This window comes from Mesoplodon bidens (assembly GCF_964165515.1).
Source record: "Mesoplodon bidens genome assembly, chromosome: 8".
Lineage (NCBI taxonomy): Eukaryota > Metazoa > Chordata > Mammalia > Artiodactyla > Ziphiidae > Mesoplodon > Mesoplodon bidens.
In genome coordinates this window covers 92,745,132-92,755,836 of record NC_138165.1, presented here as the reverse complement: position 1 = coordinate 92,755,836, position 10,705 = coordinate 92,745,132, and the positions used below count along the sequence as shown (strand labels likewise).

Below are 10,705 nucleotides of genomic sequence, written 5' to 3'. Positions count from 1 at the left end.
AGGAGAGACGTGGTCCTGACCGCAGAGACGGGGATGGGCCTGGGAGGGAAGCAGGAGGGCAGTGAGGCGGAAGTCTTCCACACTCTGGTTCAGAGAGAGAGAGAAAGAGAAAGAGGAAGGGCAAGGAAGGGAGGAGATGGGAGGAGAGGAGGGCAGAAGACAGAGGAGGAGAGAAGAGAAAGGGAGAGAGGAGAGGAGAGGAGATCTGGGGACACAGGAAGACCTGCTGGGCTCCCCAGCTACCTTCTCCCCAAGCTGGGAAGAGCAAACACCTAAATACCCGCAAACCTCCTTCATGGAAAAGGCAGGTCTTCCTGGAGGAAGACCACAGAGTCCATGAGAGGCTGCCTCCTGGGAGGTTATGGAAACAGGGGCTGCGGGCAGGCCAACTGGAGAGGCGTTTTGGCGACGGTTTGCCCTGGTATGTGAAAAATTTTTCCTGCTTAGATAGTTGGCAAACATTTTAGAGGCAAAATGGAATTTATTAACAGAAAATATTTGTCAAGGATTATTCCTTCCCCCTCCCTCTGTTCTGTTCTTTCTTTCCTTTCTTTCTCGCTCTCTTTTTTTTTCTTCCTCTTCTCAGGGTGGAGGACTTCATCAGCCAGAGTCTTTCATCTTCCTTTGTGGTTTGGATCTTTAAGCCTGGCTTGAAGGAAGAGAGAGATGGCTTTAGGGGGAATGCTCACCCCCCACCCCCAATAGGATAGCTTCCTTCTCTACATGCAGGTGTCAGCTTTCTACCCAGAAGAGCTTGGACTGACATGGAATTGTCTTTCCAGAGGAATTCCTTCTGTTTCCCCCTGGCATGGGCTTGAAGCACCCCCAGAATTGGATCTGAATCTATAATTGCTATTAGTGCTGTGGCTCTTATCTTTTTGAGCCTCCATTTCCTCAGGAGTAAAATGAGGGGAGAATAACACTTAGCCCTTGCCATTCTTGTGAAGATGAAATGAGAAAGTGTATGTTAAGTGTCTGGTACAGGGTCTGGCCCAGAGTAAAAACCTCAGTGGATGTTAGTTCTGCTCCGTTTTTTTTTTTTTTTTTTTTTTTTGCGGTATGCGGACCTCTCACTGCTGTGGCCTCTCCTGTTGCGAAGCACAGGCTCTGGACGACCAGGCTCAGCGGCCATGGCTCACAGGCCCAGCCGCTCTGCGGCACGTGGGATCTTCCCGGACTGGGGCATGAACCCGTGTCCCCCGCATCGGCAGGCGGACTCTCAACCACTGCGCCACCAGGGAAGCCCAGTTCTGCTCCTTCTGATACAGGAGAGAGACCCTGGTGGCAACCTGCTCACAGGGTTAATCAATTTAGACTTAGAATATGGTGCTTTGGGTATCAGTTAATAAAGGAGAGGTGACACTCAGCCTTGATGAAACCTACACTTAACCAGAGGCAGCAAAAATGGACAATGTTTATTGAAAGTTTACTAAGAACCAAGTGTTCTAAAACTTTACAATATTACTTAACCCACCCAAGTACCCTCCTATTTTCCCAAGGCTAATAGTATTAAGTGGCTGAACCAGCATTGAACACAGACCATCTTCTTCCCCAAACTACTTTCTTAACTGTAATGGATGTTGCATCGAGGTAGCAATGAAAGGGAAACACGGAATCATATTTTTGTGGATTGAACAGGCTTGCAGATCAGCTTTTCCAGATCTGTTTTGAGGAGGAGGGAAATGAAGCCCAGAGACAGGAAATTCTCACTCAGGGCCATGTAGCTGGTGATGGTGGAGCCAGGAGCAGAAGCCCAGCTTCTGGAATTTCGGGTCAGTGTACTGCCTGCCACCTAGAAAGAGAGGACCAGTAGAATCTGCTGCAAGGGAGAGACTGCTGGTTAGCCACATTCCTCTTGAGAACTGCGGGTCTTGACTTAGATCCCCAAATGAGAATTTAATCTAAATTGAACCCACCCCAAACCAAATATTTTATCAAGCACCTTGACTGAGTGCTTGCTGTGAGGGGGGCACCCAGGAGGGCAGATACCATGGGGGAGACTGAGGCAGAGGACCCCTCATTTGTGGAACTGAGAACAGGCTTTGGTCCATGTTATGCTCATCTCTGATGAGCTAGAATGTGGCAGCTGCAGGGACATGACTCCAGAAACCGTTGTTAGGCTCTGGGTGGAGATGCAGAGGAAGAGGGACCTGTGGGGAACAGGGGTCAGGAAAGACTCATTTGCAATGACCCTAAGAAACCATGGGCAGGGCGTCATTGTTTCCCGTCTAAGCAGAGCCCAGCCATACCTGTACACACGGGTACAGCCATATCAGTTCTTAAAATATTGAAAACATCCTGTACCACTTGGTAAACAGCCAATACCCTGAGCCCCACTAGTGCCTGGGCCACCCCATTCTCTCTCCTGGCACCTTCATACCTCCCTCCAGTCCAGCAACTAAAGAGTTAACACTTGCCTGAGCAGAGGTCCTTGGAGCGCAGACTCCTGCCTTCGGAGCTGGCTATCTGTGAAGACTGGTCTAGGACTAAACTCATTCTTACTGTTTTTAAATACTTTGAATGTCACCTCCAGATGAAACTACCCAAATGGAATGAGGCATCTAAACAGAGCCACATGGGGTCCATCTGGGATGGCTCCTTGGAGGACAAATCTTGCAAAGGAAATCTGAAGGGGTAAGAGATGCAATTTAGTGGCTGGGAGAGTGAGGGATTGGGCAAAAACTCTGATTAAGGGGCACTCCTCCTGCGCATGTTGGGGCAGGAGCCCTTAACTACCCTCTGGGCCCCTCCCCTGTGACGGACCCTGAGGGCAGGCCTAGCAGCCAGTGGCCACACGATTAATACTCCTTGATCTGCCCAACTCCCCGTGGTTTCCCTGCCAGCTGCGCCCTCCCTCCCCTCTTTGCTCCTAGACAACATGTGCTGGAAGAATGCAGGTCAGAACAGCCACAGAGGGCTCCCAGCAACCCCTGAAATCCTCTGCTCGGCAGGGGCCTCCAGAGGTTATCTAGGCAGGGTGGAGGATAGAAGACTTTCACTGGGATGCAGATGCTTTTCAGGGAAAGAGGTTCGATCACTTCTGGGGGATGGTGTCCTATATCTTGTAACAGTTGGGAAAGGGCTCCTTAAGGCTTCATCTCAGTCCCCTCTGTTCAAAGGGAGAAAGAGTGAATTGGAACAGGGAGGAAGGGAGAGGAGGGGAGGGCCAAAGCCCATCCCCTCCCCGTATCTTGCTATGGAAATTGAGGAACCAGATGGCAGCTCATTTCACTGGCTCTGGAGCTGGACAGCCCTGGGTTCACCTCCGGGCTCTCTCCTTACCAGCTGTCTGACTCCGACAGGTTATCTAACCTCCCAGAACCCAGTTTCCTCATCTATAAAATTGGAATAATAATAACTCAGGGTCCTTGTAAGGATGAAATGAGGCAATGGATGGAAAGCATCTACCCATGTGACTACTGTTAGTTCCCTTCTCTGCCTTCCTTATATTAAGTTGGGCAAGAAGACAAAAACTATCTCCCTAGCCATTCAAATATTCATAAAATAAGCTTAGGAATTCTTTCTGCCAGCTACATATTTTCTCGCATATCTTCACCTGGTCTTTTCTTTCCTCGGGTTCCCCATCCCTGCTTGGTCATCTCCTGGGAATGAAAGAGTAAGAGATGCCCAGACAGTCAGAAGATGGTTCCTGAAGCCAAGCAGAGATTTCAGAAGGGACAGTTTCTACCGCTTTGTACTGCATACCAGGAGCCTCTCCAATGTTCATAGTGTTTAACCTGGAACTTCACTTCCAGGAATCAAAGTGAAAACATTTGAAGATGTAAAGCTTCAAAGATTTATGTATAAGGGTATGAGATATGTGTGTGTATACACACTCACATGTATGTCTGACACACATATTTATTTTACGTTTAGGTTGTGGTATACATATGATGTGATATATATATATAAAAACATAACCTAAATGTCATGTAAATGCTAAACAAATTAAATAAGTAAATAAATAAAAAATAAATAAATTTTTTATGCTAGAACATTATCAAGCTATTAAAAATTAGGTTTGGTGCACCCCAATGTTTATAGCAGCATTATTTACAATTGTCAAGATATGGAAGCAACCTAAGTGTCCATCAACAGATGAATGGATAAAGAAGATGTGGTATGTGTATACACACTCTCACACACACACATACACACACACACACACACACACACACACCAATGGAATACTATTCAGCCATAAAAAAGAATAAAATTTTGTCATTTGCAACAACATGAATGGACTTGGAAGGTATTATGTTTAGTGAAATAAGTCAGACAAAGAAAGACAAATACTGTATGATATCATGTATATGTGGAATCTAAAAAACACAACACACCAGTGCATATAACAAAAAAGAAGCAAACTCACAGATATAGAGAACAAACTAGTTGTTACCAGTGGGGAGAAGGAAGGAGGGAGGGACAAGACAGGGGTAGGGGATTAAGAGGTACAAACTACTATGTATAAAATAAATAAGCTACAGAGATATACTGTACAGCACAGAGAACATAGCCAATATTTTATAGTAACTATAAATGGAGTACAAACTAAAAATTGTGAATCGTTATGTTGTACACCTGAAACATATAATATTGTAAATCAACTATACCTCAATTTTAAAAAAAGGAAAAATACACTGGAGCAAAAACAAATAGGTTTGGGAAAATATTTAGTGAGAGAGAGACTCTTAAAATATAAAGCACAGTGAAAAGTCAAGACACATACTGTATTCATGGCACGATCTCAAATATTCAATAGATGTTTGAGTACAGACAAAAGGCTGCAAGGAAATTCACCAGAATATAAATTCTGGTCAACTCTGAGTATTGGAAGGAAAAGTGAGATTTATTTCCTTCATTACAAAAGTAATCCATGTCATTGTAGAAAATTTGAAAAATGCAGAATGGGATAACCAGAAAAGATTGATTTGAATTTTTAAGTATCTTTAAAAAGAACGGGTGGTTTCCAATGAACCCACCAAATACAGCGGTCAAAATCATCAGCTCCTGTACTACCTGCTACCCACCTCCAGTGTTTGTAACACTATCCTCCATACACACCTACACACACACACACACACGTGCACCGACCCCTGCCTACACATATGCACTCACATGCATGCACAGAACACACCTGAGATCCCCACCCAGGCATGCGGTCAAGTCCCTTGGGGTGGTTGCAGGAGCCCGAGGCTAAGGAGAAAGTGTCTGCTGGAAGGATGGAAGAGAAAAAATAAGAGGAAGTGGGCGTGGGGCTTGTGAGGGAGGAGTGAAATGAGAAGGGAGGGGGAGTGGACTTCTAGGAATAAAATTCCTGCAAATCACCATCTTCGTTCAGAAAGATGAGCTGAGTTTTTCCAGGGGAAGGAGAGTCCACAGGATGGTTGGGGTGGTAGTTGTTTTAAGAAAAATAGAAGCAACTGGTCCGGAAGGACTTGAGGGGCTTTTGCTCCCCAGCACCAGGGGCGCCAGTGTTCTGTTGCCCCTTAACAAACCACCCCCCACGACTTCGCAGCTATACGAGCAACAAGCATTTATCGTGCTCAGGTACCTGCAATTTGGGCGGGGCCGGATGGGAGCAGCTCACCTCTGCCACGTTCTGTCTGCTGGGCTGGCTGGACTGGGGGCTTCCAGGATGGCTCACTCACGGGGCTGGCACCTTGGCACTGGGTGTTCAGCCAGGGCCACGGGCCCAGAGCCTCGCTTCCTCCCCATGTGGGTCTCTCCTCCTCACAGGCCGCTTTGGCTCCCGCTCAGCACAGTGGCTGGCTGCCAAGAGCGAGCATCCCAGGAGACAGGAAGTGGCAGCTGCCTGTTTCTGAAGACCTGGACCCAGATATGGGCACAGTGCCTCATCTACTGTATTCTTTCGTCAAATGATCACAAGGGCAGATTCAAGGGGAAGGGAGACAGATCCCGCCTCTCAAGAAGTGGAGGGTCAAAGGATTTGGGAACTGTGTTTTTAAACTTCTATAGAGGGCGACAGATAAGATCAGTTCTCAGGGGGTTCATCCAGACCAAGCTGTTTACAGCATCATGGCACTCATGAAGGGTGGATGGGATAAGAATTTGTGGGGTGAGCAACGTTGCATCATATCCATAAAGAAGCAGCCTGCTCTGGCCTGGGAAAGGAAAGTCCAGTTTTTCTTTGTGGTCCGCTTCCCAGCTCCCACAGCGTGGATCTCTGCAGCCTCTGGTCCCCCCAACTCCTCCATCCATCCCTAACGACTTTGAACAGCCTCATGATGGTCCTCAGGGCTGTGACTGCTCAGAGCCAGCTCTAGAAGCCACAGAATGTCAGGAACCACTCAGGTGTCCCTGACAGGAGAAGCAGGCCACTTTCTCTCCATGGGAAGAAGGAAGGGACCTGGCAAGGGGGAGGAGGGAGTTAGTTGTGCTTCGTCGAATCAGTGTGCAGACCTGTGGAGCTGCTCTTCTCATGGGACTTTAACTCCTGTAAGTCTCTGAGAAGGGACCTCACAGACAGAGTCCGGCCCTCATACTCAGAGGACAGTGAGGCTTAGAGCAGGGCAGAGGCTGCCTGGAAAAGCAGGACTAGAACCCAGCTCTCCTAACCCCAAGCCCAGTGACCTCTTCACCAGCCCATCTCTTAGGGCACATTCATTCCCTACTATGGAGTTTCTACTGTGAGCAAGGCACTCACCCGCCAAGGAGCTCATTTTTGTTGAGATGTTTCCAATCCAGCACCTCCACCCAGAAACCCCTAAGAGGGCATCTAAACATTTCCTCTAAAGAGGCCAGGAGCTGAGGAGAGATCTGCAAAGCTAAGGCAAGCTGTTTTCTACTCCTGAGCTCACCACCACCACCCGACCCACCATGAGTGAGACTTCTGCAAAGTCACCAGTGCCATCTTAAAGGTGGGAACTGTGCTTTCTATGACGTGATGTAGCCAAGGTTGATACGCCATAAAAACCATGCTTCCAGTGAAATTAGATAAAAAGGATGATGCATTTACACCAGGCTCCTTATGCCCCCCTCCACATACACCACACACACACACACACACACACACACACACATACACAAACACACACACACACCACCCCCTATGCCCCATGCCCAGGGCAAAAAGTGCAGCCCTGGTGGGGATTTTGCTAGCTCACTTGAGTATTGTGGCTGGCAAACTGGTGGGAAGACCAGCACTTGAATCTGGGTGTCTGGGCACGAAAGCCAGGAGTGTTAGAATTCTCCTACAGTCATATAGCACACCCTACCAGGTCACTGCACATGGCTGTGCAAGTCATAACCTGCCTCCGGACGCCCAGAGGAAGGGGCAAGTGAAGGCTGAAATTCTGCTGGGGACTGACTTGCCCAGACATGCCACAGGCAGCAGGGCCCCTGTGCCCCTCACCCTTCCCCAGGCAGAATCCACCCTCCAAATATTTTTGGTTGAATAAACCATTTAACAAATATTTATTGAATATCGATTGTGTGCTGGGAACTGTTACAGACACTGGGAATAAAATGAAAAAAACAGGCAAACAAAGTCCCTACTCCTGTGAAGCCGTCGCCTCCGGGAAGAGACAGGAGAAAGTCAGGGGTTGTGAGTGCTATCAGAACAGCAAAGTGGAGAGGCTGTGGCAGGTGCTGGGGGTGCTGGTTTAGACACCCTAGTCTGGGAAGATCCTGCAGAGCTGATGTTTGAGCCGGGACCTGAGTCAGGGAGCCACGAGGAGATAAGGGAGCAACGAGACCTGAGCTGAGGAGGAGGCAGGCATCAACGCCCCAAGGTGGGGGCTCTTGGTATTTGAGGCTGGAAGGAGGTGAGTAATGGGAAGAGAAGTAGAAAATGAACCTGCAGAAATAACGAATGAGGGCTCCTGCTCTCTCTATGCTAGTGAAGAAGATGTAACCGGCACTTGTTTAGGGCTGACTCTGTGTCAGGCACCGATCTCACTCAATTCTCAAAACCGCCCTAGGTGGGCACACTCAGAAACCCCTAAGAGGGCATCTAAACATTTCCTCTAAAAAGGCCAGGAAGGGCTTCCCTGGTGGCGCAGTGGTTGAGAGTCCACCTGCCGATGCAGGGGACACGGGTTCGTGCCCCAGGTCTGGGAAGATCCCACATTGCCGCGGAGTGGCTAAGCCCATGAGCCATGGCCGCTGAGCCTGCGCGTCCAGAGCCTGTGCTCCGCAACGGGAGAGGCCACAACAGTGAGAGGCCCGCGTACCGCAAAAACAAAACAAACCAAAAACCACAGGATAGAAAGGCCAGGAGCCAAGGAGAGATCTGCAAAGCCAAGGCAATCTGCTTCCCATTCCTGAGCTCACCACCACCACTCGACCCACCAAGACTGAGACTTTTGCAAAGTCACCAGTGCCATCTTTCCTAAAGGTGGGGACTGCACTTTCTATGACATGATGTCGCCAAGGGCGATACACCATAACAACTCAGCCTAAATCCCTAGCCACCGGACCCTGTACTCACCCTGTCAGGACATGAAAAAGGACTTGGGGAGTGTTGCCACTTAAGACAAAATTTGCTTTCCCTTCCAATTCTGAAGATTCAAGATGTATTTTTCCATCCACTTAATAGAGAAAACCTTCTCAAAAGAGAAAAGCTTCCTTTCAGCCTTCCTCCATTCCCCTTTTTTTCCTTTGTTTCCTTTTCCCTTTATAGGTCTTCCTCATTTGTGCTCAAGTTCCCTCTCCCTCTCTCTCTTTATCTATCTCTCCTTTTTCTTCACACCCTAAAGCAATGGAATATTCTTCTTACGGGGTCATGGGGGAATTTCTGACATCTGGGAACCTGGATGACGTATATGTATTTACACTATATATTGAGTTCTAGCTCAAGAATTTGCTGCTCCTTTGACTACGGTCTAAAAAGATGCAAGGGCAGGAACACCAGCCTTGAGAGACACACTTCCAGCTATCACAGCCTTCTCCCTGGTTGTTCAGTTCAGAAGCGACGTCAGACATCCCTGGACCATTTCTTACCAGGCAAAAATTTTAGAAGAACCATGCTTCCAAAAAAATAATTAGGACATTTAAAAAAAGACATCAATCATAAAACTTGCTCCTAACTTCTCTGAAAAAAAATTAGCATTGGAATAGGTCAATCTGGGATTTAAATTTTCAAGGTGGGATTAAAAGAAACACATATATGGGTTTAATGCTACCAATGATTCTAAATGCACATCAGCTTCATGTGTCAACTTGTTTTTCTGATCCAATGCATTTATGAGTGCCCTATGCCCCACCTTAGAATAGAGACATGGAGTCGTGAAAGATGCTTTGTTATCAGGCAACACTGGTTTCTAATCCTGACTCGGCCACTTACCAGCTGTGGATGTAAAAATACTTCTCTGAGCTTCAGTTTCCTCATCTATAAAACAAGAGACCAAAAACATCCAACTCTTAGGGTTGAAAAGATTGAATGAGATGATGTCTGAAAGCCCTGGATAAATGTTAATTTCCCTCATTCCCACATCCTGGTCTTGGGTGCAGAGAGAGGTGATTCAAACAGGTATTGCACTCTTACCATCAAGAAGATTACAACCTTGTTGAAAAGACAATGCTTAGTAATATAACATAAACTGCCAAATGGGTGCCAAGTTGGAAGTAATCAACACACAAACAGTAAGGGCATAAAGGGGATGACTCGACTGGGAATGCTTCACAGAAGAAATGGGCCTTGAAGAATTGGTCGTCTGGAGCAGAACTGAAGCTGGCATTTCAGGCCCAGGTGTGGAGGGAAGAATCAAACTAACATGCTTGTGGGAGAGACAAGACGAGACTGACCAGAGAAGCCGTGGAAGGGAGCCACATAAAATGATTCATCAGGAGAAGGGCAAGGGCATGATGTGGAGACGCCGGGAAGCCAGGCAGAGGCAGGTGGGCATGACTTCATCGGAAATGGGGTTAATTGTAGGTTCTGGTATCATGAGATCAGAGTTTGATGGAAGGGAGAGCTATGGGCCTCCTGTCTCCCCCGACAAGAGGCCTGCAGTAGGAGCCAGTAGGAGAATCGTCCACACACGGGGGAATGGCGAGGTTCACCATGGCATAGATGTTGGGGGTAAAGGGGAGGAGGAGGTGACTCCTGGCATAAGTCAGGACAGCAGGGGGAGTACACTGACAACACGGAGACTAAGAATTTAGGAGGGGGGTTGCCTGAAGGAGAAAGCCCCGTGGTTGATCTTGTTTATGTAAGAGCCCTCCATGCGGATGTCTCCAGGGTCTGGTTCCGTTTCTACTGAATGCTACCCCTCCTCTCACTTTCTTCCAGCATCATGTTTTCTGAAACCTCAGCTGAATTCATCTCTCTCTAGGTCTGCCTGGAGGCAGGAAGTTATGCAAGCTGTCCAGAGGTAACCAGAGGTGTGCTAAACACCTGTGTTGCCTAAGTCTTTGTTGGGTCCCTGATGCAGTCAGCTAGTGGTCCCCCTGATGTTGTATTCAGACTCCCTCACCTTCTTTTTTTTTTTAATTTATTTAATTTATTTATTTTTGGCTGTGTTGGGTTTTTGTTGTTGCGCACGGGCTTTCTCTAGTTGCGGCGAGCGGGGGCTACTCTTTGTTGTGGTGTGCAGGCTGCTCATTGCGTTGGCTTCTCTTGTTGCAGAGCACGGGCTCTAGGCGCATGGGCTTCAGTAGTTGTGGCATGTGGGCTCAGCAGTTGTGGCTCACAGGCTCCAGAGCGCAGGCTCAGCAGCTGTGGCACAGGGGCTTAGTTGCT

General features: G+C 47.9%; 1 long non-coding RNA gene across 6 annotated transcripts; it reads right to left on the bottom strand.

The window, feature by feature from the left end:
* Positions 1–474: 474 nt before the first annotated feature.
* Positions 475–2,706, bottom strand: LOC308621909. 6 transcript variants are annotated; one of them, XR_014016538.1, is made up of 4 exons: positions 2,418–2,706; positions 1,943–2,150; positions 1,570–1,819; positions 475–649 (listed from the first exon to the last, which is right to left on the bottom strand). It is a non-coding gene; the product is annotated as an uncharacterized lncRNA (long non-coding RNA). The 6 variants fall into 6 exon arrangements; XR_014016539.1 differs by having other exon boundaries at positions 1,570–1,816; XR_014016540.1 differs by having other exon boundaries at positions 1,990–2,150.
* Between the last annotated feature and the right edge of the window lie 7,999 nt (positions 2,707–10,705).